This window comes from Somniosus microcephalus, unplaced genomic scaffold (genome assembly GCF_052327205.1).
Source record: "Somniosus microcephalus isolate GS21.2 unplaced genomic scaffold, FLI_Smic_1.0 scaffold134, whole genome shotgun sequence".
Lineage (NCBI taxonomy): Eukaryota > Metazoa > Chordata > Chondrichthyes > Squaliformes > Somniosidae > Somniosus > Somniosus microcephalus.
In genome coordinates this window covers 65,001-87,593 of record NW_028225321.1, presented here as the reverse complement: position 1 = coordinate 87,593, position 22,593 = coordinate 65,001, and the positions used below count along the sequence as shown (strand labels likewise).

At 54.0% G+C, this 22,593-nt stretch overlaps 18 non-coding genes across 18 annotated transcripts; all 18 read left to right on the top strand.

Moving 5' to 3' along the window:
• Positions 1 to 1,187: 1,187 nt before the first annotated feature.
• Positions 1,188 to 1,260, top strand: trnar-acg (transfer RNA arginine (anticodon ACG)). The gene has a single exon. It is a non-coding gene; the product is annotated as a tRNA-Arg (tRNA).
• Positions 1,261 to 1,348: 88 nt separating this feature from the next.
• Positions 1,349 to 1,421, top strand: trnam-cau (transfer RNA methionine (anticodon CAU)). The gene has a single exon. It is a non-coding gene; the product is annotated as a tRNA-Met (tRNA).
• A 3,486-nt stretch (positions 1,422 to 4,907) lies between these two features.
• On the top strand, positions 4,908 to 4,980 carry trnar-acg (transfer RNA arginine (anticodon ACG)). Its single transcript has one exon. It is a non-coding gene; the product is annotated as a tRNA-Arg (tRNA).
• An 88-nt stretch (positions 4,981 to 5,068) lies between these two features.
• Positions 5,069 to 5,141, top strand: trnam-cau (transfer RNA methionine (anticodon CAU)). Its single transcript has one exon. It is a non-coding gene; the product is annotated as a tRNA-Met (tRNA).
• Positions 5,142 to 8,627: 3,486 nt separating this feature from the next.
• On the top strand, positions 8,628 to 8,700 carry trnar-acg (transfer RNA arginine (anticodon ACG)). Its single transcript has one exon. It is a non-coding gene; the product is annotated as a tRNA-Arg (tRNA).
• Positions 8,701 to 8,788: 88 nt separating this feature from the next.
• Positions 8,789 to 8,861, top strand: trnam-cau (transfer RNA methionine (anticodon CAU)). The gene has a single exon. It is a non-coding gene; the product is annotated as a tRNA-Met (tRNA).
• Positions 8,862 to 11,111: 2,250 nt separating this feature from the next.
• trnar-acg (transfer RNA arginine (anticodon ACG)) lies at positions 11,112 to 11,184 on the top strand. The gene has a single exon. It is a non-coding gene; the product is annotated as a tRNA-Arg (tRNA).
• Positions 11,185 to 11,272: 88 nt separating this feature from the next.
• On the top strand, positions 11,273 to 11,345 carry trnam-cau (transfer RNA methionine (anticodon CAU)). Its single transcript has one exon. It is a non-coding gene; the product is annotated as a tRNA-Met (tRNA).
• A 2,250-nt stretch (positions 11,346 to 13,595) lies between these two features.
• Positions 13,596 to 13,668, top strand: trnar-acg (transfer RNA arginine (anticodon ACG)). Its single transcript has one exon. It is a non-coding gene; the product is annotated as a tRNA-Arg (tRNA).
• An 88-nt stretch (positions 13,669 to 13,756) lies between these two features.
• On the top strand, positions 13,757 to 13,829 carry trnam-cau (transfer RNA methionine (anticodon CAU)). Its single transcript has one exon. It is a non-coding gene; the product is annotated as a tRNA-Met (tRNA).
• A 2,250-nt stretch (positions 13,830 to 16,079) lies between these two features.
• Positions 16,080 to 16,152, top strand: trnar-acg (transfer RNA arginine (anticodon ACG)). The gene has a single exon. It is a non-coding gene; the product is annotated as a tRNA-Arg (tRNA).
• Positions 16,153 to 16,240: 88 nt separating this feature from the next.
• On the top strand, positions 16,241 to 16,313 carry trnam-cau (transfer RNA methionine (anticodon CAU)). The gene has a single exon. It is a non-coding gene; the product is annotated as a tRNA-Met (tRNA).
• A 1,014-nt stretch (positions 16,314 to 17,327) lies between these two features.
• Positions 17,328 to 17,400, top strand: trnar-acg (transfer RNA arginine (anticodon ACG)). Its single transcript has one exon. It is a non-coding gene; the product is annotated as a tRNA-Arg (tRNA).
• Positions 17,401 to 17,488: 88 nt separating this feature from the next.
• On the top strand, positions 17,489 to 17,561 carry trnam-cau (transfer RNA methionine (anticodon CAU)). Its single transcript has one exon. It is a non-coding gene; the product is annotated as a tRNA-Met (tRNA).
• Positions 17,562 to 19,811: 2,250 nt separating this feature from the next.
• Positions 19,812 to 19,884, top strand: trnar-acg (transfer RNA arginine (anticodon ACG)). Its single transcript has one exon. It is a non-coding gene; the product is annotated as a tRNA-Arg (tRNA).
• An 88-nt stretch (positions 19,885 to 19,972) lies between these two features.
• On the top strand, positions 19,973 to 20,045 carry trnam-cau (transfer RNA methionine (anticodon CAU)). The gene has a single exon. It is a non-coding gene; the product is annotated as a tRNA-Met (tRNA).
• A 2,250-nt stretch (positions 20,046 to 22,295) lies between these two features.
• On the top strand, positions 22,296 to 22,368 carry trnar-acg (transfer RNA arginine (anticodon ACG)). Its single transcript has one exon. It is a non-coding gene; the product is annotated as a tRNA-Arg (tRNA).
• An 88-nt stretch (positions 22,369 to 22,456) lies between these two features.
• trnam-cau (transfer RNA methionine (anticodon CAU)) lies at positions 22,457 to 22,529 on the top strand. Its single transcript has one exon. It is a non-coding gene; the product is annotated as a tRNA-Met (tRNA).
• Positions 22,530 to 22,593: the final 64 nt, after the last annotated feature.

The following is a 22,593-nucleotide window of genomic DNA, read 5'->3' as shown; positions in this document are numbered from 1 at the left end:
TAGGTTCGACTCCTACCTGGCTTAATCTTTTTTACGCACTTTGCATTATGGCTCTAGATGCCTCGCAAGCGCACCTACTTGGTCATGCTGCCCAGCAGTTTGCACGGCCAGTGCCTTCTTAGCGCAGTAGGCAGCGCGTCAGTCTCATAATCTAAAGATCCTGAGTTCAATCCTCAGAGAAGGCATTGATACTTGCAAAGCTTTTTTATCCCTCATCTCAGCTTTCCATTTTGGCTGCACAAGACTTGCTGCTACGGCACACCAAAGGATTTGATGTCCCTTGGCCCCTCTGTCCCTCAGCGTGTGGAGACCCTTCGGAAGTACACAGGTTCACCGACAGCTGACACCACTGTTGCGTTTGAGCCATTGCCCCGAGCCAAAAGAGGAGTGGAGAATGCAGGCATCGATCCCGCTACCTCTCACATGCAAAGCGAGCGCTCTACCATTTGAGCTAATTCCCCAGCTGCGTCTTACAATTGCACCAAGTTTGCTTCTCAGTAGCTCCTTAGCACTCGCCTCTGAGTTGCTGCGCCACCAGCAGGGATCTCCTGCTTTGGGTTAGCCCGCTCCCTGATCTCTTTCAACGCTTTGCTCCAATCGGCGTTACCGAGCAACGGCAGGGCGGGAAGTCAGAGAAATGGGGAAAGAAGCCGAGAAAGAGCCCGAGCCGACGGAAGGGAAGCGAGGTGACCGGAAAGTAGCAGCCGCCACGAGCGTGAGGGAGCAGCCGAGAGCCCTGTCTGACTGATAGATGAATTCTTTTGCCTGAGGTTTTGCCTGAAAGAGAGTGGTGGGTGTTTTGGTGCATTGCTGCTCAAAGGCACTCCCTGCTGGTGTGCAGATGCAACTGCTCAAGCAATGGAGGTGTCCTGTGCCTCAGCAGCAACATGTAAACTAGCGTCAAGTTAAGAGCACTGCCTTGAGCTGAAAGCTCCTTACCGCTCACTTACTGCACAAGAACGCCCGCTCCTTCAAGCCGGAGTCGAACCAGCGACCTAACGACGACTTTGCTTTGCTTTTTTCCCACTGCAGTCCTCCGCTCTACCACCTGAAAATCGAAGGGAAGTGGCAAAGGTGTCTCGCTTTGGTGATTGTCCGCCGTGCGCCTTTTGACGCTCCCGGCCTGGTGTACCTGCTGATGCCGCAGTGTTGTGGGACTGTGAGTTGCCAGCTGCTCTGTACAGGCTGGGCCTGTGGCGCAATGGATAACGCGTCTGACTACGGATCAGAAGATTGTAGGTTCGACTCCTACCTGGCTCGAACTTTTTTACGCACTTTGCATTATGGCGCTAGATGCCTCGCAAGCGCACCTACTTGGTCATGCTGCCCAGCAGTTTGCATGGCAAGTGCCTTCTTAGCGCAGTAGGCAGCGCGTCAGTCTCATAATCTGAAGGTCCTGAGTTCGATCCTCAGAGAAGGCATTGATACTTGCAAAGCATTTTTATCCCTCATCTCAGCTTTCCATTTTTGCTGCACAAGACTATCGACAAGACTTGCTGCTACGGCACACCAAAGGATTTGATGTCCCTTGGCCCCTCTGTACCTCAGCGTGTGGAGAACCTTCGGAAGTACACGGGTTCACCGACAGCTGACACCACTGTTGTGTTTGAGCCATTGCCCCGAGCCAAAAGAGGAGTGGAGAATGCGGGCATCGATCCCGCTACCTCTCACATGCGAAGCGAGCGCTCTACCATTTGAGCTAATTCCCCAGCTACTTCTTGCAGTTGCACCAAGTTTGCTTCTCAGTAGCTCCTTAGCACTCGCCTCTGAGTTGCTGCGCCACCAGCAGGGATCTCCTGCTTCGGGTTAGCCCGCTCCCTGATCTCTTTCAACGCTTTGCTCCAATCGGCGTTACCGAGCAACGGCAGGGCGGGAAGTCAGAGAAATGGGGAAAGAAGCCGAGAAAGAGCCCGAGCCGACGGAAGGGAAGCGAGGTGACCGGAAAGTAGCAGCCGCCACGAGCGTGAGGGAGCAGCCGAGAGCCCTGTCTGACTGATAGATGAATTCTTTTGCCTGAGGTTTTGCCTGAAAGAGAGTGGTGGGTGTTTTGGTGCATTGCTGCTCAAAGGCACTCCCTGCTGGTGTGCAGATGCAACTGCTCAAGCAATGGAGGTGTCCTGTGCCTCAGCAGCAACATGTAAACCAGCGTCAAGTTAAGAGCACTGCCTTGAGCTAAAAGCTCCTTACCGCTCACTTACTGCACAAGAACGCCCGCTCCTTCAAGCCGGAGTCGAACCAGCGACCTAACGACGACTTTGCTTTGCTTTTTTTCCACTGCAGTCCTCCGCTCTACCACCTGAAAATCGAAGGGAAGCGGCAAAGGTGTCTCGCTTTGGTGATTGTCCGCCGTGCGCCTTTTGACGCTCGCGGCCTGGTGTACCTGCTGATGCCGCAGTGTTGTGGGACTGTGAGTTGCCCGCTGCTCTGGAGAGGCTGTGCCAGTGGCGCAATGGATAACGCGTCTCACTACGGATCAGAAGATTGTAGGTTCGACTCCTACCTGGCTTAATCTTTTTTACGCACTTTGCATTATGGCTCTAGATGCCTCGCAAGCGCACCTACTTGGTCATGCTGCCCAGCAGTTTGCACGGCCAGTGCCTTCTTAGCGCAGTAGGCAGCGCGTCAGTCTCATAATCTAAAGATCCTGAGTTCAATCCTCAGAGAAGGCATTGATACTTGCAAAGCTTTTTTATCCCTCATCTCAGCTTTCCATTTTGGCTGCACAAGACTTGCTGCTACGGCACACCAAAGGATTTGATGTCCCTTGGCCCCTCTGTCCCTCAGCGTGTGGAGACCCTTCGGAAGTACACAGGTTCACCGACAGCTGACACCACTGTTGCGTTTGAGCCATTGCCCCGAGCCAAAAGAGGAGTGGAGAATGCAGGCATCGATCCCGCTACCTCTCACATGCAAAGCGAGCGCTCTACCATTTGAGCTAATTCCCCAGCTGCGTCTTACAATTGCACCAAGTTTGCTTCTCAGTAGCTCCTTAGCACTCGCCTCTGAGTTGCTGCGCCACCAGCAGGGATCTCCTGCTTTGGGTTAGCCCGCTCCCTGATCTCTTTCAACGCTTTGCTCCAATCGGCGTTACCGAGCAACGGCAGGGCGGGAAGTCAGAGAAATGGGGAAAGAAGCCGAGAAAGAGCCCGAGCCGACGGAAGGGAAGCGAGGTGACCGGAAAGTAGCAGCCGCCACGAGCGTGAGGGAGCAGCCGAGAGCCCTGTCTGACTGATAGATGAATTCTTTTGCCTGAGGTTTTGCCTGAAAGAGAGTGGTGGGTGTTTTGGTGCATTGCTGCTCAAAGGCACTCCCTGCTGGTGTGCAGATGCAACTGCTCAAGCAATGGAGGTGTCCTGTGCCTCAGCAGCAACATGTAAACTAGCGTCAAGTTAAGAGCACTGCCTTGAGCTGAAAGCTCCTTACCGCTCACTTACTGCACAAGAACGCCCGCTCCTTCAAGCCGGAGTCGAACCAGCGACCTAACGACGACTTTGCTTTGCTTTTTTTCCACTGCAGTCCTCCGCTCTACCACCTGAAAATCGAAGGGAAGCGGCAAAGGTGTCTCGCTTTGGTGATTGTCCGCCGTGCGCCTTTTGACGCTCGCGGCCTGGTGTACCTGCTGATGCCGCAGTGTTGTGGGACTGTGAGTTGCCCGCTGCTCTGGAGAGGCTGTGCCAGTGGCGCAATGGATAACGCGTCTCACTACGGATCAGAAGATTGTAGGTTCGACTCCTACCTGGCTTAATCTTTTTTACGCACTTTGCATTATGGCTCTAGATGCCTCGCAAGCGCACCTACTTGGTCATGCTGCCCAGCAGTTTGCACGGCCAGTGCCTTCTTAGCGCAGTAGGCAGCGCGTCAGTCTCATAATCTAAAGATCCTGAGTTCAATCCTCAGAGAAGGCATTGATACTTGCAAAGCTTTTTTATCCCTCATCTCAGCTTTCCATTTTGGCTGCACAAGACTTGCTGCTACGGCACACCAAAGGATTTGATGTCCCTTGGCCCCTCTGTCCCTCAGCGTGTGGAGACCCTTCGGAAGTACACAGGTTCACCGACAGCTGACACCACTGTTGCGTTTGAGCCATTGCCCCGAGCCAAAAGAGGAGTGGAGAATGCAGGCATCGATCCCGCTACCTCTCACATGCAAAGCGAGCGCTCTACCATTTGAGCTAATTCCCCAGCTGCGTCTTACAATTGCACCAAGTTTGCTTCTCAGTAGCTCCTTAGCACTCGCCTCTGAGTTGCTGCGCCACCAGCAGGGATCTCCTGCTTTGGGTTAGCCCGCTCCCTGATCTCTTTCAACGCTTTGCTCCAATCGGCGTTACCGAGCAACGGCAGGGCGGGAAGTCAGAGAAATGGGGAAAGAAGCCGAGAAAGAGCCCGAGCCGACGGAAGGGAAGCGAGGTGACCGGAAAGTAGCAGCCGCCACGAGCGTGAGGGAGCAGCCGAGAGCCCTGTCTGACTGATAGATGAATTCTTTTGCCTGAGGTTTTGCCTGAAAGAGAGTGGTGGGTGTTTTGGTGCATTGCTGCTCAAAGGCACTCCCTGCTGGTGTGCAGATGCAACTGCTCAAGCAATGGAGGTGTCCTGTGCCTCAGCAGCAACATGTAAACTAGCGTCAAGTTAAGAGCACTGCCTTGAGCTGAAAGCTCCTTACCGCTCACTTACTGCACAAGAACGCCCGCTCCTTCAAGCCGGAGTCGAACCAGCGACCTAACGACGACTTTGCTTTGCTTTTTTTCCACTGCAGTCCTCCGCTCTACCACCTGAAAATCGAAGGGAAGTGGCAAAGGTGTCTCGCTTTGGTGATTGTCCGCCGTGCGCCTTTTGACGCTCCCGGCCTGGTGTACCTGCTGATGCCGCAGTGTTGTGGGACTGTGAGTTGCCAGCTGCTCTGTACAGGCTGGGCCTGTGGCGCAATGGATAACGCGTCTGACTACGGATCAGAAGATTGTAGGTTCGACTCCTACCTGGCTCGAACTTTTTTACGCACTTTGCATTATGGCGCTAGATGCCTCGCAAGCGCACCTACTTGGTCATGCTGCCCAGCAGTTTGCATGGCAAGTGCCTTCTTAGCGCAGTAGGCAGCGCGTCAGTCTCATAATCTGAAGGTCCTGAGTTCGATCCTCAGAGAAGGCATTGATACTTGCAAAGCATTTTTATCCCTCATCTCAGCTTTCCATTTTTGCTGCACAAGACTATCGACAAGACTTGCTGCTACGGCACACCAAAGGATTTGATGTCCCTTGGCCCCTCTGTACCTCAGCGTGTGGAGAACCTTCGGAAGTACACGGGTTCACCGACAGCTGACACCACTGTTGTGTTTGAGCCATTGCCCCGAGCCAAAAGAGGAGTGGAGAATGCGGGCATCGATCCCGCTACCTCTCACATGCGAAGCGAGCGCTCTACCATTTGAGCTAATTCCCCAGCTACTTCTTGCAGTTGCACCAAGTTTGCTTCTCAGTAGCTCCTTAGCACTCGCCTCTGAGTTGCTGCGCCACCAGCAGGGATCTCCTGCTTCGGGTTAGCCCGCTCCCTGATCTCTTTCAACGCTTTGCTCCAATCGGCGTTACCGAGCAACGGCAGGGCGGGAAGTCAGAGAAATGGGGAAAGAAGCCGAGAAAGAGCCCGAGCCGACGGAAGGGAAGCGAGGTGACCGGAAAGTAGCAGCCGCCACGAGCGTGAGGGAGCAGCCGAGAGCCCTGTCTGACTGATAGATGAATTCTTTTGCCTGAGGTTTTGCCTGAAAGAGAGTGGTGGGTGTTTTGGTGCATTGCTGCTCAAAGGCACTCCCTGCTGGTGTGCAGATGCAACTGCTCAAGCAATGGAGGTGTCCTGTGCCTCAGCAGCAACATGTAAACCAGCGTCAAGTTAAGAGCACTGCCTTGAGCTAAAAGCTCCTTACCGCTCACTTACTGCACAAGAACGCCCGCTCCTTCAAGCCGGAGTCGAACCAGCGACCTAACGACGACTTTGCTTTGCTTTTTTTCCACTGCAGTCCTCCGCTCTACCACCTGAAAATCGAAGGGAAGCGGCAAAGGTGTCTCGCTTTGGTGATTGTCCGCCGTGCGCCTTTTGACGCTCGCGGCCTGGTGTACCTGCTGATGCCGCAGTGTTGTGGGACTGTGAGTTGCCCGCTGCTCTGGAGAGGCTGTGCCAGTGGCGCAATGGATAACGCGTCTCACTACGGATCAGAAGATTGTAGGTTCGACTCCTACCTGGCTTAATCTTTTTTACGCACTTTGCATTATGGCTCTAGATGCCTCGCAAGCGCACCTACTTGGTCATGCTGCCCAGCAGTTTGCACGGCCAGTGCCTTCTTAGCGCAGTAGGCAGCGCGTCAGTCTCATAATCTAAAGATCCTGAGTTCAATCCTCAGAGAAGGCATTGATACTTGCAAAGCTTTTTTATCCCTCATCTCAGCTTTCCATTTTGGCTGCACAAGACTTGCTGCTACGGCACACCAAAGGATTTGATGTCCCTTGGCCCCTCTGTCCCTCAGCGTGTGGAGACCCTTCGGAAGTACACAGGTTCACCGACAGCTGACACCACTGTTGCGTTTGAGCCATTGCCCCGAGCCAAAAGAGGAGTGGAGAATGCAGGCATCGATCCCGCTACCTCTCACATGCAAAGCGAGCGCTCTACCATTTGAGCTAATTCCCCAGCTGCGTCTTACAATTGCACCAAGTTTGCTTCTCAGTAGCTCCTTAGCACTCGCCTCTGAGTTGCTGCGCCACCAGCAGGGATCTCCTGCTTTGGGTTAGCCCGCTCCCTGATCTCTTTCAACGCTTTGCTCCAATCGGCGTTACCGAGCAACGGCAGGGCGGGAAGTCAGAGAAATGGGGAAAGAAGCCGAGAAAGAGCCCGAGCCGACGGAAGGGAAGCGAGGTGACCGGAAAGTAGCAGCCGCCACGAGCGTGAGGGAGCAGCCGAGAGCCCTGTCTGACTGATAGATGAATTCTTTTGCCTGAGGTTTTGCCTGAAAGAGAGTGGTGGGTGTTTTGGTGCATTGCTGCTCAAAGGCACTCCCTGCTGGTGTGCAGATGCAACTGCTCAAGCAATGGAGGTGTCCTGTGCCTCAGCAGCAACATGTAAACCAGCGTCAAGTTAAGAGCACTGCCTTGAGCTAAAAGCTCCTTACCGCTCACTTACTGCACAAGAACGCCCGCTCCTTCAAGCCGGAGTCGAACCAGCGACCTAACGACGACTTTGCTTTGCTTTTTTTCCACTGCAGTCCTCCGCTCTACCACCTGAAAATCGAAGGGAAGCGGCAAAGGTGTCTCGCTTTGGTGATTGTCCGCCGTGCGCCTTTTGACGCTCGCGGCCTGGTGTACCTGCTGATGCCGCAGTGTTGTGGGACTGTGAGTTGCCCGCTGCTCTGGAGAGGCTGTGCCAGTGGCGCAATGGATAACGCGTCTCACTACGGATCAGAAGATTGTAGGTTCGACTCCTACCTGGCTTAATCTTTTTTACGCACTTTGCATTATGGCTCTAGATGCCTCGCAAGCGCACCTACTTGGTCATGCTGCCCAGCAGTTTGCACGGCCAGTGCCTTCTTAGCGCAGTAGGCAGCGCGTCAGTCTCATAATCTAAAGATCCTGAGTTCAATCCTCAGAGAAGGCATTGATACTTGCAAAGCTTTTTTATCCCTCATCTCAGCTTTCCATTTTGGCTGCACAAGACTTGCTGCTACGGCACACCAAAGGATTTGATGTCCCTTGGCCCCTCTGTCCCTCAGCGTGTGGAGACCGTTCGGAAGCACACAGGTTCACCGACAGCTGACACCACTGTTGCGTTTGAGCCATTGCCCCGAGCCAAAAGAGGAGTGGAGAATGCAGGCATCGATCCCGCTACCTCTCACATGCAAAGCGAGCGCTCTACCATTTGAGCTAATTCCCCAGCTGCGTCTTACAATTGCACCAAGTTTGCTTCTCAGTAGCTCCTTAGCACTCGCCTCTGAGTTGCTGCGCCACCAGCAGGGATCTCCTGCTTTGGGTTAGCCCGCTCCCTGATCTCTTTCAACGCTTTGCTCCAATCGGCGTTACCGAGCAACGGCAGGGCGGGAAGTCAGAGAAATGGGGAAAGAAGCCGAGAAAGAGCCCGAGCCGACGGAAGGGAAGCGAGGTGACCGGAAAGTAGCAGCCGCCACGAGCGTGAGGGAGCAGCCGAGAGCCCTGTCTGACTGATAGATGAATTCTTTTGCCTGAGGTTTTGCCTGAAAGAGAGTGGTGGGTGTTTTGGTGCATTGCTGCTCAAAGGCACTCCCTGCTGGTGTGCAGATGCAACTGCTCAAGCAATGGAGGTGTCCTGTGCCTCAGCAGCAACATGTAAACTAGCGTCAAGTTAAGAGCACTGCCTTGAGCTGAAAGCTCCTTACCGCTCACTTACTGCACAAGAACGCCCGCTCCTTCAAGCCGGAGTCGAACCAGCGACCTAACGACGACTTTGCTTTGCTTTTTTTCCACTGCAGTCCTCCGCTCTACCACCTGAAAATCGAAGGGAAGTGGCAAAGGTGTCTCGCTTTGGTGATTGTCCGCCGTGCGCCTTTTGACGCTCCCGGCCTGGTGTACCTGCTGATGCCGCAGTGTTGTGGGACTGTGAGTTGCCAGCTGCTCTGTACAGGCTGGGCCTGTGGCGCAATGGATAACGCGTCTGACTACGGATCAGAAGATTGTAGGTTCGACTCCTACCTGGCTCGAACTTTTTTACGCACTTTGCATTATGGCGCTAGATGCCTCGCAAGCGCACCTACTTGGTCATGCTGCCCAGCAGTTTGCATGGCAAGTGCCTTCTTAGCGCAGTAGGCAGCGCGTCAGTCTCATAATCTGAAGGTCCTGAGTTCGATCCTCAGAGAAGGCATTGATACTTGCAAAGCATTTTTATCCCTCATCTCAGCTTTCCATTTTTGCTGCACAAGACTATCGACAAGACTTGCTGCTACGGCACACCAAAGGATTTGATGTCCCTTGGCCCCTCTGTACCTCAGCGTGTGGAGACCCTTCGGAAGTACACGGGTTCACCGACAGCTGACACCACTGTTGCGTTTGAGCCATTGCCCCGAGCCAAAAGAGGAGTGGAGAATGCAGGCATCGATCCCGCTACCTCTCACATGCAAAGCGAGCGCGCTACCATTTGAGCTAATTCCCCAGCTGCGTCTTACAATTGCACCAAGTTTGCTTCTCAGTAGCTCCTTAGCACTCGCCTCTGAGTTGCTGCGCCACCAGCAGGGATCTCCTGCTTTGGGTTAGCCCGCTCCCTGATCTCTTTCAACGCTTTGCTCCAATCGGCGTTACCGAGCAACGGCAGGGCGGGAAGTCAGAGAAATGGGGAAAGAAGCCGAGAAAGAGCCCGAGCCGACGGAAGGGAAGCGAGGTGACCGGAAAGTAGCAGCCGCCACGAGCGTGAGGGAGCAGCCGAGAGCCCTGTCTGACTGATAGATGAATTCTTTTGCCTGAGGTTTTGCCTGAAAGAGAGTGGTGGGTGTTTTGGTGCATTGCTGCTCAAAGGCACTCCCTGCTGGTGTGCAGATGCAACTGCTCAAGCAATGGAGGTGTCCTGTGCCTCAGCAGCAACATGTAAACCAGCGTCAAGTTAAGAGCACTGCCTTGAGCTAAAAGCTCCTTACCGCTCACTTACTGCACAAGAACGCCCGCTCCTTCAAGCCGGAGTCGAACCAGCGACCTAACGACGACTTTGCTTTGCTTTTTTTCCACTGCAGTCCTCCGCTCTACCACCTGAAAATCGAAGGGAAGCGGCAAAGGTGTCTCGCTTTGGTGATTGTCCGCCGTGCGCCTTTTGACGCTCGCGGCCTGGTGTACCTGCTGATGCCGCAGTGTTGTGGGACTGTGAGTTGCCCGCTGCTCTGGAGAGGCTGTGCCAGTGGCGCAATGGATAACGCGTCTCACTACGGATCAGAAGATTGTAGGTTCGACTCCTACCTGGCTTAATCTTTTTTACGCACTTTGCATTATGGCTCTAGATGCCTCGCAAGCGCACCTACTTGGTCATGCTGCCCAGCAGTTTGCACGGCCAGTGCCTTCTTAGCGCAGTAGGCAGCGCGTCAGTCTCATAATCTAAAGATCCTGAGTTCAATCCTCAGAGAAGGCATTGATACTTGCAAAGCTTTTTTATCCCTCATCTCAGCTTTCCATTTTGGCTGCACAAGACTTGCTGCTACGGCACACCAAAGGATTTGATGTCCCTTGGCCCCTCTGTCCCTCAGCGTGTGGAGACCGTTCGGAAGTACACAGGTTCACCGACAGCTGACACCACTGTTGCGTTTGAGCCATTGCCCCGAGCCAAAAGAGGAGTGGAGAATGCAGGCATCGATCCCGCTACCTCTCACATGCAAAGCGAGCGCTCTACCATTTGAGCTAATTCCCCAGCTGCGTCTTACAATTGCACCAAGTTTGCTTCTCAGTAGCTCCTTAGCACTCGCCTCTGAGTTGCTGCGCCACCAGCAGGGATCTCCTGCTTTGGGTTAGCCCGCTCCCTGATCTCTTTCAACGCTTTGCTCCAATCGGCGTTACCGAGCAACGGCAGGGCGGGAAGTCAGAGAAATGGGGAAAGAAGCCGAGAAAGAGCCCGAGCCGACGGAAGGGAAGCGAGGTGACCGGAAAGTAGCAGCCGCCACGAGCGTGAGGGAGCAGCCGAGAGCCCTGTCTGACTGATAGATGAATTCTTTTGCCTGAGGTTTTGCCTGAAAGAGAGTGGTGGGTGTTTTGGTGCATTGCTGCTCAAAGGCACTCCCTGCTGGTGTGCAGATGCAACTGCTCAAGCAATGGAGGTGTCCTGTGCCTCAGCAGCAACATGTAAACTAGCGTCAAGTTAAGAGCACTGCCTTGAGCTGAAAGCTCCTTACCGCTCACTTACTGCACAAGAACGCCCGCTCCTTCAAGCCGGAGTCGAACCAGCGACCTAACGACGACTTTGCTTTGCTTTTTTTCCACTGCAGTCCTCCGCTCTACCACCTGAAAATCGAAGGGAAGTGGCAAAGGTGTCTCGCTTTGGTGATTGTCCGCCGTGCGCCTTTTGACGCTCCCGGCCTGGTGTACCTGCTGATGCCGCAGTGTTGTGGGACTGTGAGTTGCCAGCTGCTCTGTACAGGCTGGGCCTGTGGCGCAATGGATAACGCGTCTGACTACGGATCAGAAGATTGTAGGTTCGACTCCTACCTGGCTCGAACTTTTTTACGCACTTTGCATTATGGCGCTAGATGCCTCGCAAGCGCACCTACTTGGTCATGCTGCCCAGCAGTTTGCATGGCAAGTGCCTTCTTAGCGCAGTAGGCAGCGCGTCAGTCTCATAATCTGAAGGTCCTGAGTTCGATCCTCAGAGAAGGCATTGATACTTGCAAAGCATTTTTATCCCTCATCTCAGCTTTCCATTTTTGCTGCACAAGACTATCGACAAGACTTGCTGCTACGGCACACCAAAGGATTTGATGTCCCTTGGCCCCTCTGTACCTCAGCGTGTGGAGACCCTTCGGAAGTACACGGGTTCACCGACAGCTGACACCACTGTTGCGTTTGAGCCATTGCCCCGAGCCAAAAGAGGAGTGGAGAATGCAGGCATCGATCCCGCTACCTCTCACATGCAAAGCGAGCGCGCTACCATTTGAGCTAATTCCCCAGCTGCGTCTTACAATTGCACCAAGTTTGCTTCTCAGTAGCTCCTTAGCACTCGCCTCTGAGTTGCTGCGCCACCAGCAGGGATCTCCTGCTTTGGGTTAGCCCGCTCCCTGATCTCTTTCAACGCTTTGCTCCAATCGGCGTTACCGAGCAACGGCAGGGCGGGAAGTCAGAGAAATGGGGAAAGAAGCCGAGAAAGAGCCCGAGCCGACGGAAGGGAAGCGAGGTGACCGGAAAGTAGCAGCCGCCACGAGCGTGAGGGAGCAGCCGAGAGCCCTGTCTGACTGATAGATGAATTCTTTTGCCTGAGGTTTTGCCTGAAAGAGAGTGGTGGGTGTTTTGGTGCATTGCTGCTCAAAGGCACTCCCTGCTGGTGTGCAGATGCAACTGCTCAAGCAATGGAGGTGTCCTGTGCCTCAGCAGCAACATGTAAACCAGCGTCAAGTTAAGAGCACTGCCTTGAGCTAAAAGCTCCTTACCGCTCACTTACTGCACAAGAACGCCCGCTCCTTCAAGCCGGAGTCGAACCAGCGACCTAACGACGACTTTGCTTTGCTTTTTTTCCACTGCAGTCCTCCGCTCTACCACCTGAAAATCGAAGGGAAGCGGCAAAGGTGTCTCGCTTTGGTGATTGTCCGCCGTGCGCCTTTTGACGCTCGCGGCCTGGTGTACCTGCTGATGCCGCAGTGTTGTGGGACTGTGAGTTGCCCGCTGCTCTGGAGAGGCTGTGCCAGTGGCGCAATGGATAACGCGTCTCACTACGGATCAGAAGATTGTAGGTTCGACTCCTACCTGGCTTAATCTTTTTTACGCACTTTGCATTATGGCTCTAGATGCCTCGCAAGCGCACCTACTTGGTCATGCTGCCCAGCAGTTTGCACGGCCAGTGCCTTCTTAGCGCAGTAGGCAGCGCGTCAGTCTCATAATCTAAAGATCCTGAGTTCAATCCTCAGAGAAGGCATTGATACTTGCAAAGCTTTTTTATCCCTCATCTCAGCTTTCCATTTTGGCTGCACAAGACTTGCTGCTACGGCACACCAAAGGATTTGATGTCCCTTGGCCCCTCTGTCCCTCAGCGTGTGGAGACCGTTCGGAAGTACACAGGTTCACCGACAGCTGACACCACTGTTGCGTTTGAGCCATTGCCCCGAGCCAAAAGAGGAGTGGAGAATGCAGGCATCGATCCCGCTACCTCTCACATGCAAAGCGAGCGCTCTACCATTTGAGCTAATTCCCCAGCTGCGTCTTACAATTGCACCAAGTTTGCTTCTCAGTAGCTCCTTAGCACTCGCCTCTGAGTTGCTGCGCCACCAGCAGGGATCTCCTGCTTTGGGTTAGCCCGCTCCCTGATCTCTTTCAACGCTTTGCTCCAATCGGCGTTACCGAGCAACGGCAGGGCGGGAAGTCAGAGAAATGGGGAAAGAAGCCGAGAAAGAGCCCGAGCCGACGGAAGGGAAGCGAGGTGACCGGAAAGTAGCAGCCGCCACGAGCGTGAGGGAGCAGCCGAGAGCCCTGTCTGACTGATAGATGAATTCTTTTGCCTGAGGTTTTGCCTGAAAGAGAGTGGTGGGTGTTTTGGTGCATTGCTGCTCAAAGGCACTCCCTGCTGGTGTGCAGATGCAACTGCTCAAGCAATGGAGGTGTCCTGTGCCTCAGCAGCAACATGTAAACTAGCGTCAAGTTAAGAGCACTGCCTTGAGCTGAAAGCTCCTTACCGCTCACTTACTGCACAAGAACGCCCGCTCCTTCAAGCCGGAGTCGAACCAGCGACCTAACGACGACTTTGCTTTGCTTTTTTTCCACTGCAGTCCTCCGCTCTACCACCTGAAAATCGAAGGGAAGTGGCAAAGGTGTCTCGCTTTGGTGATTGTCCGCCGTGCGCCTTTTGACGCTCCCGGCCTGGTGTACCTGCTGATGCCGCAGTGTTGTGGGACTGTGAGTTGCCAGCTGCTCTGTACAGGCTGGGCCTGTGGCGCAATGGATAACGCGTCTGACTACGGATCAGAAGATTGTAGGTTCGACTCCTACCTGGCTCGAACTTTTTTACGCACTTTGCATTATGGCGCTAGATGCCTCGCAAGCGCACCTACTTGGTCATGCTGCCCAGCAGTTTGCATGGCAAGTGCCTTCTTAGCGCAGTAGGCAGCGCGTCAGTCTCATAATCTGAAGGTCCTGAGTTCGATCCTCAGAGAAGGCATTGATACTTGCAAAGCATTTTTATCCCTCATCTCAGCTTTCCATTTTTGCTGCACAAGACTATCGACAAGACTTGCTGCTACGGCACACCAAAGGATTTGATGTCCCTTGGCCCCTCTGTACCTCAGCGTGTGGAGACCCTTCGGAAGTACACGGGTTCACCGACAGCTGACACCACTGTTGCGTTTGAGCCATTGCCCCGAGCCAAAAGAGGAGTGGAGAATGCAGGCATCGATCCCGCTACCTCTCACATGCAAAGCGAGCGCGCTACCATTTGAGCTAATTCCCCAGCTGCGTCTTACAATTGCACCAAGTTTGCTTCTCAGTAGCTCCTTAGCACTCGCCTCTGAGTTGCTGCGCCACCAGCAGGGATCTCCTGCTTTGGGTTAGCCCGCTCCCTGATCTCTTTCAACGCTTTGCTCCAATCGGCGTTACCGAGCAACGGCAGGGCGGGAAGTCAGAGAAATGGGGAAAGAAGCCGAGAAAGAGCCCGAGCCGACGGAAGGGAAGCGAGGTGACCGGAAAGTAGCAGCCGCCACGAGCGTGAGGGAGCAGCCGAGAGCCCTGTCTGACTGATAGATGAATTCTTTTGCCTGAGGTTTTGCCTGAAAGAGAGTGGTGGGTGTTTTGGTGCATTGCTGCTCAAAGGCACTCCCTGCTGGTGTGCAGATGCAACTGCTCAAGCAATGGAGGTGTCCTGTGCCTCAGCAGCAACATGTAAACCAGCGTCAAGTTAAGAGCACTGCCTTGAGCTAAAAGCTCCTTACCGCTCACTTACTGCACAAGAACGCCCGCTCCTTCAAGCCGGAGTCGAACCAGCGACCTAACGACGACTTTGCTTTGCTTTTTTTCCACTGCAGTCCTCCGCTCTACCACCTGAAAATCGAAGGGAAGCGGCAAAGGTGTCTCGCTTTGGTGATTGTCCGCCGTGCGCCTTTTGACGCTCGCGGCCTGGTGTACCTGCTGATGCCGCAGTGTTGTGGGACTGTGAGTTGCCCGCTGCTCTGGAGAGGCTGTGCCAGTGGCGCAATGGATAACGCGTCTCACTACGGATCAGAAGATTGTAGGTTCGACTCCTACCTGGCTTAATCTTTTTTACGCACTTTGCATTATGGCTCTAGATGCCTCGCAAGCGCACCTACTTGGTCATGCTGCCCAGCAGTTTGCACGGCCAGTGCCTTCTTAGCGCAGTAGGCAGCGCGTCAGTCTCATAATCTAAAGATCCTGAGTTCAATCCTCAGAGAAGGCATTGATACTTGCAAAGCTTTTTTATCCCTCATCTCAGCTTTCCATTTTGGCTGCACAAGACTTGCTGCTACGGCACACCAAAGGATTTGATGTCCCTTGGCCCCTCTGTCCCTCAGCGTGTGGAGACCGTTCGGAAGTACACAGGTTCACCGACAGCTGACACCACTGTTGCGTTTGAGCCATTGCCCCGAGCCAAAAGAGGAGTGGAGAATGCAGGCATCGATCCCGCTACCTCTCACATGCAAAGCGAGCGCTCTACCATTTGAGCTAATTCCCCAGCTGCGTCTTACAATTGCACCAAGTTTGCTTCTCAGTAGCTCCTTAGCACTCGCCTCTGAGTTGCTGCGCCACCAGCAGGGATCTCCTGCTTTGGGTTAGCCCGCTCCCTGATCTCTTTCAACGCTTTGCTCCAATCGGCGTTACCGAGCAACGGCAGGGCGGGAAGTCAGAGAAATGGGGAAAGAAGCCGAGAAAGAGCCCGAGCCGACGGAAGGGAAGCGAGGTGACCGGAAAGTAGCAGCCGCCACGAGCGTGAGGGAGCAGCCGAGAGCCCTGTCTGACTGATAGATGAATTCTTTTGCCTGAGGTTTTGCCTGAAAGAGAGTGGTGGGTGTTTTGGTGCATTGCTGCTCAAAGGCACTCCCTGCTGGTGTGCAGATGCAACTGCTCAAGCAATGGAGGTGTCCTGTGCCTCAGCAGCAACATGTAAACTAGCGTCAAGTTAAGAGCACTGCCTTGAGCTGAAAGCTCCTTACCGCTCACTTACTGCACAAGAACGCCCGCTCCTTCAAGCCGGAGTCGAACCAGCGACCTAACGACGACTTTGCTTTGCTTTTTTTCCACTGCAGTCCTCCGCTCTACCACCTGAAAATCGAAGGGAAGTGGCAAAGGTGTCTCGCTTTGGTGATTGTCCGCCGTGCGCCTTTTGACGCTCCCGGCCTGGTGTACCTGCTGATGCCGCAGTGTTGTGGGACTGTGAGTTGCCAGCTGCTCTGTACAGGCTGGGCCTGTGGCGCAATGGATAACGCGTCTGACTACGGATCAGAAGATTGTAGGTTCGACTCCTACCTGGCTCGAACTTTTTTACGCACTTTGCATTATGGCGCTAGATGCCTCGCAAGCGCACCTACTTGGTCATGCTGCCCAGCAGTTTGCATGGCAAGTGCCTTCTTAGCGCAGTAGGCAGCGCGTCAGTCTCATAATCTGAAGGTCCTGAGTTCGATCCTCAGAGAAGGCATTGATACTTGCAAAGCATTTTTATCCCTCATCTCAGCTTTCCATTTTTGCTGCACAAGACTATCGACAAGACTTGCTGCTACGGCACACCAAAGGATTTGATGTCCCTTGGCCCCTCTGTACCTCAGCGTGTGGAGACCCTTCGGAAGTACACGGGTTCACCGACAGCTGACACCACTGTTGCGTTTGAGCCATTGCCCCGAGCCAAAAGAGGAGTGGAGAATGCAGGCATCGATCCCGCTACCTCTCACATGCAAAGCGAGCGCGCTACCATTTGAGCTAATTCCCCAGCTGCGTCTTACAATTGCACCAAGTTTGCTTCTCAGTAGCTCCTTAGCACTCGCCTCTGAGTTGCTGCGCCACCAGCAGGGATCTCCTGCTTTGGGTTAGCCCGCTCCCTGATCTCTTTCAACGCTTTGCTCCAATCGGCGTTACCGAGCAACGGCAGGGCGGGAAGTCAGAGAAATGGGGAAAGAAGCCGAGAAAGAGCCCGAGCCGACGGAAGGGAAGCGAGGTGACCGGAAAGTAGCAGCCGCCACGAGCGTGAGGGAGCAGCCGAGAGCCCTGTCTGACTGATAGATGAATTCTTTTGCCTGAGGTTTTGCCTGAAAGAGAGTGGTGGGTGTTTTGGTGCATTGCTGCTCAAAGGCACTCCCTGCTGGTGTGCAGATGCAACTGCTCAAGCAATGGAGGTGTCCTGTGCCTCAGCAGCAACATGTAAACTAGCGTCAAGTTAAGAGCACTGCCTTGAGCTAAAAGCTCCTTACCGCTCACTTACTGCACAAGAACGCCCGCTCCTTCAAGCCGGAGTCGAACCAGCGACCTAACGACGACTTTGCTTTGCTTTTTTCCCACTGCAGTCCTCCGCTCTACCACCTGAAAATCGAAGGGAAGTGGCAAAGGTGTCTCGCTTTGGTGATTGTCCGCCGTGCGCCTTTTGACGCTCCCGGCCTGGTGTACCTGCTGATGCCGCAGTGTTGTGGGACTGTGAGTTGCCAGCTGCTCTGTACAAGCTGGGCCTGTGGCGCAATGGATAACGCGTCTGACTACGGATCAGAAGATTGTAGGTTCGACTCCTACCTGGCTCGAACTTTTTTACGCACTTTGCATTATGGCGCTAGATGCCTCGCAAGCGCACCTACTTGGTCATGCTGCCCAGCAGTTTGCATGGCAAGTGCCTTCTTAGCGCAGTAGGCAGCGCGTCAGTCTCATAATCTGAAGGTCCTGAGTTCGATCCTCAGAGAAGGCATTGATACTTGCAAAGCATTTTTATCCCTCATCTCAGCTTTCCATTTTTGCTGCACAAGACTATCGACAAGACTTGCTGCTACGGCACACCAAAGGATTTGATGTCCCTTGGCCCCTCTGTACCTCAGCGTGTGGAGACCCTTCGGAAGTACACGGGTTCACCGACAGCTGACACCACTGTTGCGTTTGAGCCATTGCCCCGAGCCAAAAGAGGAGTGGAGAATGCAGGCATCGATCCCGCTACCTCTCACATGCAAAGCGAGCGCGCTACCATTTGAGCTAATTCCCCAGCTGTGTCTTACAATTGCACCAAGTTTGCTTCTCAGTAGCTCCTTAGCACTCGCCTCTGAGTTGCTGCGCCACCAGCAGGGATCTCCTGCTTTGGGTTAGCCCGCTCCCTGATCTCTTTCAACGCTTTGCTCCAATCGGCGTTACCGAGCAACGGCAGGGCGGGAAGTCAGAGAAATGGGGAAAGAAGCCGAGAAAGAGCCCGAGCCGACGGAAGGGAAGCGAGGTGACCGGAAAGTAGCAGCCGCCACGAGCGTGAGGGAGCAGCCGAGAGCCCTGTCTGACTGATAGATGAATTCTTTTGCCTGAGGTTTTGCCTGAAAGAGAGTGGTGGGTGTTTTGGTGCATTGCTGCTCAAAGGCACTCCCTGCTGGTGTGCAGATGCAACTGCTCAAGCAATGGAGGTGTCCTGTGCCTCAGCAGCAACATGTAAACCAGCGTCAAGTTAAGAGCACTGCCTTGAGCTAAAAGCTCCTTACCGCTCACTTACTGCACAAGAACGCCCGCTCCTTCAAGCCGGAGTCGAACCAGCGACCTAACGACGACTTTGCTTTGCTTTTTTTCCACTGCAGTCCTCCGCTCTACCACCTGAAAATCGAAGGGAAGCGGCAAAGGTGTCTCGCTTTGGTGATTGTCCGCCGTGCGCCTTTTGACGCTCGCGGCCTGGTGTACCTGCTGATGCCGCAGTGTTGTGGGACTGTGAGTTGCCCGCTGCTCTGGAGAGGCTGTGCCAGTGGCGCAATGGATAACGCGTCTCACTACGGATCAGAAGATTGTAGGTTCGACTCCTACCTGGCTTAATCTTTTTTACGCACTTTGCATTATGGCTCTAGATGCCTCGCAAGCGCACCTACTTGGTCATGCTGCCCAGCAGTTTGCACGGCCAGTGCCTTCTTAGCGCAGTAGGCAGCGCGTCAGTCTCATAATCTAAAGATCCTGAGTTCAATCCTCAGAGAAGGCATTGATACTTGCAAAGCTTTTTTATCCCTCATCTCAGCTTTCCATTTTGGCTGCACAAGACTTGCTGCTACGGCACACCAAAGGATTTGATGTCCCTTGGCCCCTCTGTCCCTCAGCGTGTGGAGACCGTTCGGAAGCACACAGGTTCACCGACAGCTGACACCACTGTTGCGTTTGAGCCATTGCCCCGAGCCAAAAGAGGAGTGGAGAATGCAGGCATCGATCCCGCTACCTCTCACATGCAAAGCGAGCGCTCTACCATTTGAGCTAATTCCCCAGCTGCGTCTTACAATTGCACCAAGTTTGCTTCTCAGTAGCTCCTTAGCACTCGCCTCTGAGTTGCTGCGCCACCAGCAGGGATCTCCTGCTTTGGGTTAGCCCGCTCCCTGATCTCTTTCAACGCTTTGCTCCAATCGGCGTTACCGAGCAACGGCAGGGCGGGAAGTCAGAGAAATGGGGAAAGAAGCCGAGAAAGAGCCCGAGCCGACGGAAGGGAAGCGAGGTGACCGGAAAGTAGCAGCCGCCACGAGCGTGAGGGAGCAGCCGAGAGCCCTGTCTGACTGATAGATGAATTCTTTTGCCTGAGGTTTTGCCTGAAAGAGAGTGGTGGGTGTTTTGGTGCATTGCTGCTCAAAGGCACTCCCTGCTGGTGTGCAGATGCAACTGCTCAAGCAATGGAGGTGTCCTGTGCCTCAGCAGCAACATGTAAACTAGCGTCAAGTTAAGAGCACTGCCTTGAGCTGAAAGCTCCTTACCGCTCACTTACTGCACAAGAACGCCCGCTCCTTCAAGCCGGAGTCGAACCAGCGACCTAACGACGACTTTGCTTTGCTTTTTTTCCACTGCAGTCCTCCGCTCTACCACCTGAAAATCGAAGGGAAGTGGCAAAGGTGTCTCGCTTTGGTGATTGTCCGCCGTGCGCCTTTTGACGCTCCCGGCCTGGTGTACCTGCTGATGCCGCAGTGTTGTGGGACTGTGAGTTGCCAGCTGCTCTGTACAGGCTGGGCCTGTGGCGCAATGGATAACGCGTCTGACTACGGATCAGAAGATTGTAGGTTCGACTCCTACCTGGCTCGAACTTTTTTACGCACTTTGCATTATGGCGCTAGATGCCTCGCAAGCGCACCTACTTGGTCATGCTGCCCAGCAGTTTGCATGGCAAGTGCCTTCTTAGCGCAGTAGGCAGCGCGTCAGTCTCATAATCTGAAGGTCCTGAGTTCGATCCTCAGAGAAGGCATTGATACTTGCAAAGCATTTTTATCCCTCATCTCAGCTTTCCATTTTTGCTGCACAAGACTATCGACAAGACTTGCTGCTACGGCACACCAAAGGATTTGATGTCCCTTGGCCCCTCTGTACCTCAGCGTGTGGAGACCCTTCGGAAGTACACGGGTTCACCGACAGCTGACACCACTGTTGCGTTTGAGCCATTGCCCCGAGCCAAAAGAGGAGTGGAGAATGCAGGCATCGATCCCGCTACCTCTCACATGCAAAGCGAGCGCGCTACCATTTGAGCTAATTCCCCAGCTGCGTCTTACAATTGCACCAAGTTTGCTTCTCAGTAGCTCCTTAGCACTCGCCTCTGAGTTGCTGCGCCACCAGCAGGGATCTCCTGCTTTGGGTTAGCCCGCTCCCTGATCTCTTTCAACGCTTTGCTCCAATCGGCGTTACCGAGCAACGGCAGGGCGGGAAGTCAGAGAAATGGGGAAAGAAGCCGAGAAAGAGCCCGAGCCGACGGAAGGGAAGCGAGGTGACCGGAAAGTAGCAGCCGCCACGAGCGTGAGGGAGCAGCCGAGAGCCCTGTCTGACTGATAGATGAATTCTTTTGCCTGAGGTTTTGCCTGAAAGAGAGTGGTGGGTGTTTTGGTGCATTGCTGCTCAAAGGCACTCCCTGCTGGTGTGCAGATGCAACTGCTCAAGCAATGGAGGTGTCCTGTGCCTCAGCAGCAACATGTAAACCAGCGTCAAGTTAAGAGCACTGCCTTGAGCTAAAAGCTCCTTACCGCTCACTTACTGCACAAGAACGCCCGCTCCTTCAAGCCGGAGTCGAACCAGCGACCTAACGACGACTTTGCTTTGCTTTTTTTCCACTGCAGTCCTCCGCTCTACCACCTGAAAATCGAAGGGAAGCGGCAAAGGTGTCTCGCTTTGGTGATTGTCCGCCGTGCGCCTTTTGACGCTCGCGGCCTGGTGTACCTGCTGATGCCGCAGTGTTGTGGGACTGTGAGTTGCCCGCTGCTCTGGAGAGGCTGTGCCAGTGGCGCAATGGATAACGCGTCTCACTACGGATCAGAAGATTGTAGGTTCGACTCCTACCTGGCTTAATCTTTTTTACGCACTTTGCATTATGGCTCTAGATGCCTCGCAAGCGCACCTACTTGGTCATGCTGCCCAGCAGTTTGCACGGCCAGTGCCTTCTTAGCGCAGTAGGCAGCGCGTCAGTCTCATAATCTAAAGATCCTGAGTTCAATCCTCAGAGAAGGCATTGATACTTGCAAAGCTTTTTTATCCCTCATCTCAGCTTTCCATTTTGGCTGCACAAGACTTGCTGCTACGGCACACCAAAGGATTTGATGTCCCTTGGCCCCTCTGTCCCTCAGCGTGTGGAGACCGTTCGGAAGCACACAGGTTCACCGACAGCTGACACCACTGTTGCGTTTGAGCCATTGCCCCGAGCCAAAAGAGGAGTGGAGAATGCAGGCATCGATCCCGCTACCTCTCACATGCAAAGCGAGCGCTCTACCATTTGAGCTAATTCCCCAGCTGCGTCTTACAATTGCACCAAGTTTGCTTCTCAGTAGCTCCTTAGCACTCGCCTCTGAGTTGCTGCGCCACCAGCAGGGATCTCCTGCTTTGGGTTAGCCCGCTCCCTGATCTCTTTCAACGCTTTGCTCCAATCGGCGTTACCGAGCAACGGCAGGGCGGGAAGTCAGAGAAATGGGGAAAGAAGCCGAGAAAGAGCCCGAGCCGACGGAAGGGAAGCGAGGTGACCGGAAAGTAGCAGCCGCCACGAGCGTGAGGGAGCAGCCGAGAGCCCTGTCTGACTGATAGATGAATTCTTTTGCCTGAGGTTTTGCCTGAAAGAGAGTGGTGGGTGTTTTGGTGCATTGCTGCTCAAAGGCACTCCCTGCTGGTGTGCAGATGCAACTGCTCAAGCAATGGAGGTGTCCTGTGCCTCAGCAGCAACATGTAAACTAGCGTCAAGTTAAGAGCACTGCCTTGAGCTGAAAGCTCCTTACCGCTCACTTACTGCACAAGAACGCCCGCTCCTTCAAGCCGGAGTCGAACCAGCGACCTAACGACGACTTTGCTTTGCTTTTTTTCCACTGCAGTCCTCCGCTCTACCACCTGAAAATCGAAGGGAAGTGGCAAAGGTGTCTCGCTTTGGTGATTGTCCGCCGTGCGCCTTTTGACGCTCCCGGCCTGGTGTACCTGCTGATGCCGCAGTGTTGTGGGACTGTGAGTTGCCAGCTGCTCTGTACAGGCTGGGCCTGTGGCGCAATGGATAACGCGTCTGACTACGGATCAGAAGATTGTAGGTTCGACTCCTACCTGGCTCGAACTTTTTTACGCACTTTGCATTATGGCGCTAGATGCCTCGCAAGCGCACCTACTTGGTCATGCTGCCCAGCAGTTTGCATGGCAAGTGCCTTCTTAGCGCAGTAGGCAGCGCGTCAGTCTCATAATCTGAAGGTCCTGAGTTCGATCCTCAGAGAAGGCATTGATACTTGCAAAGCATTTTTATCCCTCATCTCAGCTTTCCATTTTTGCTGCACAAGACTATC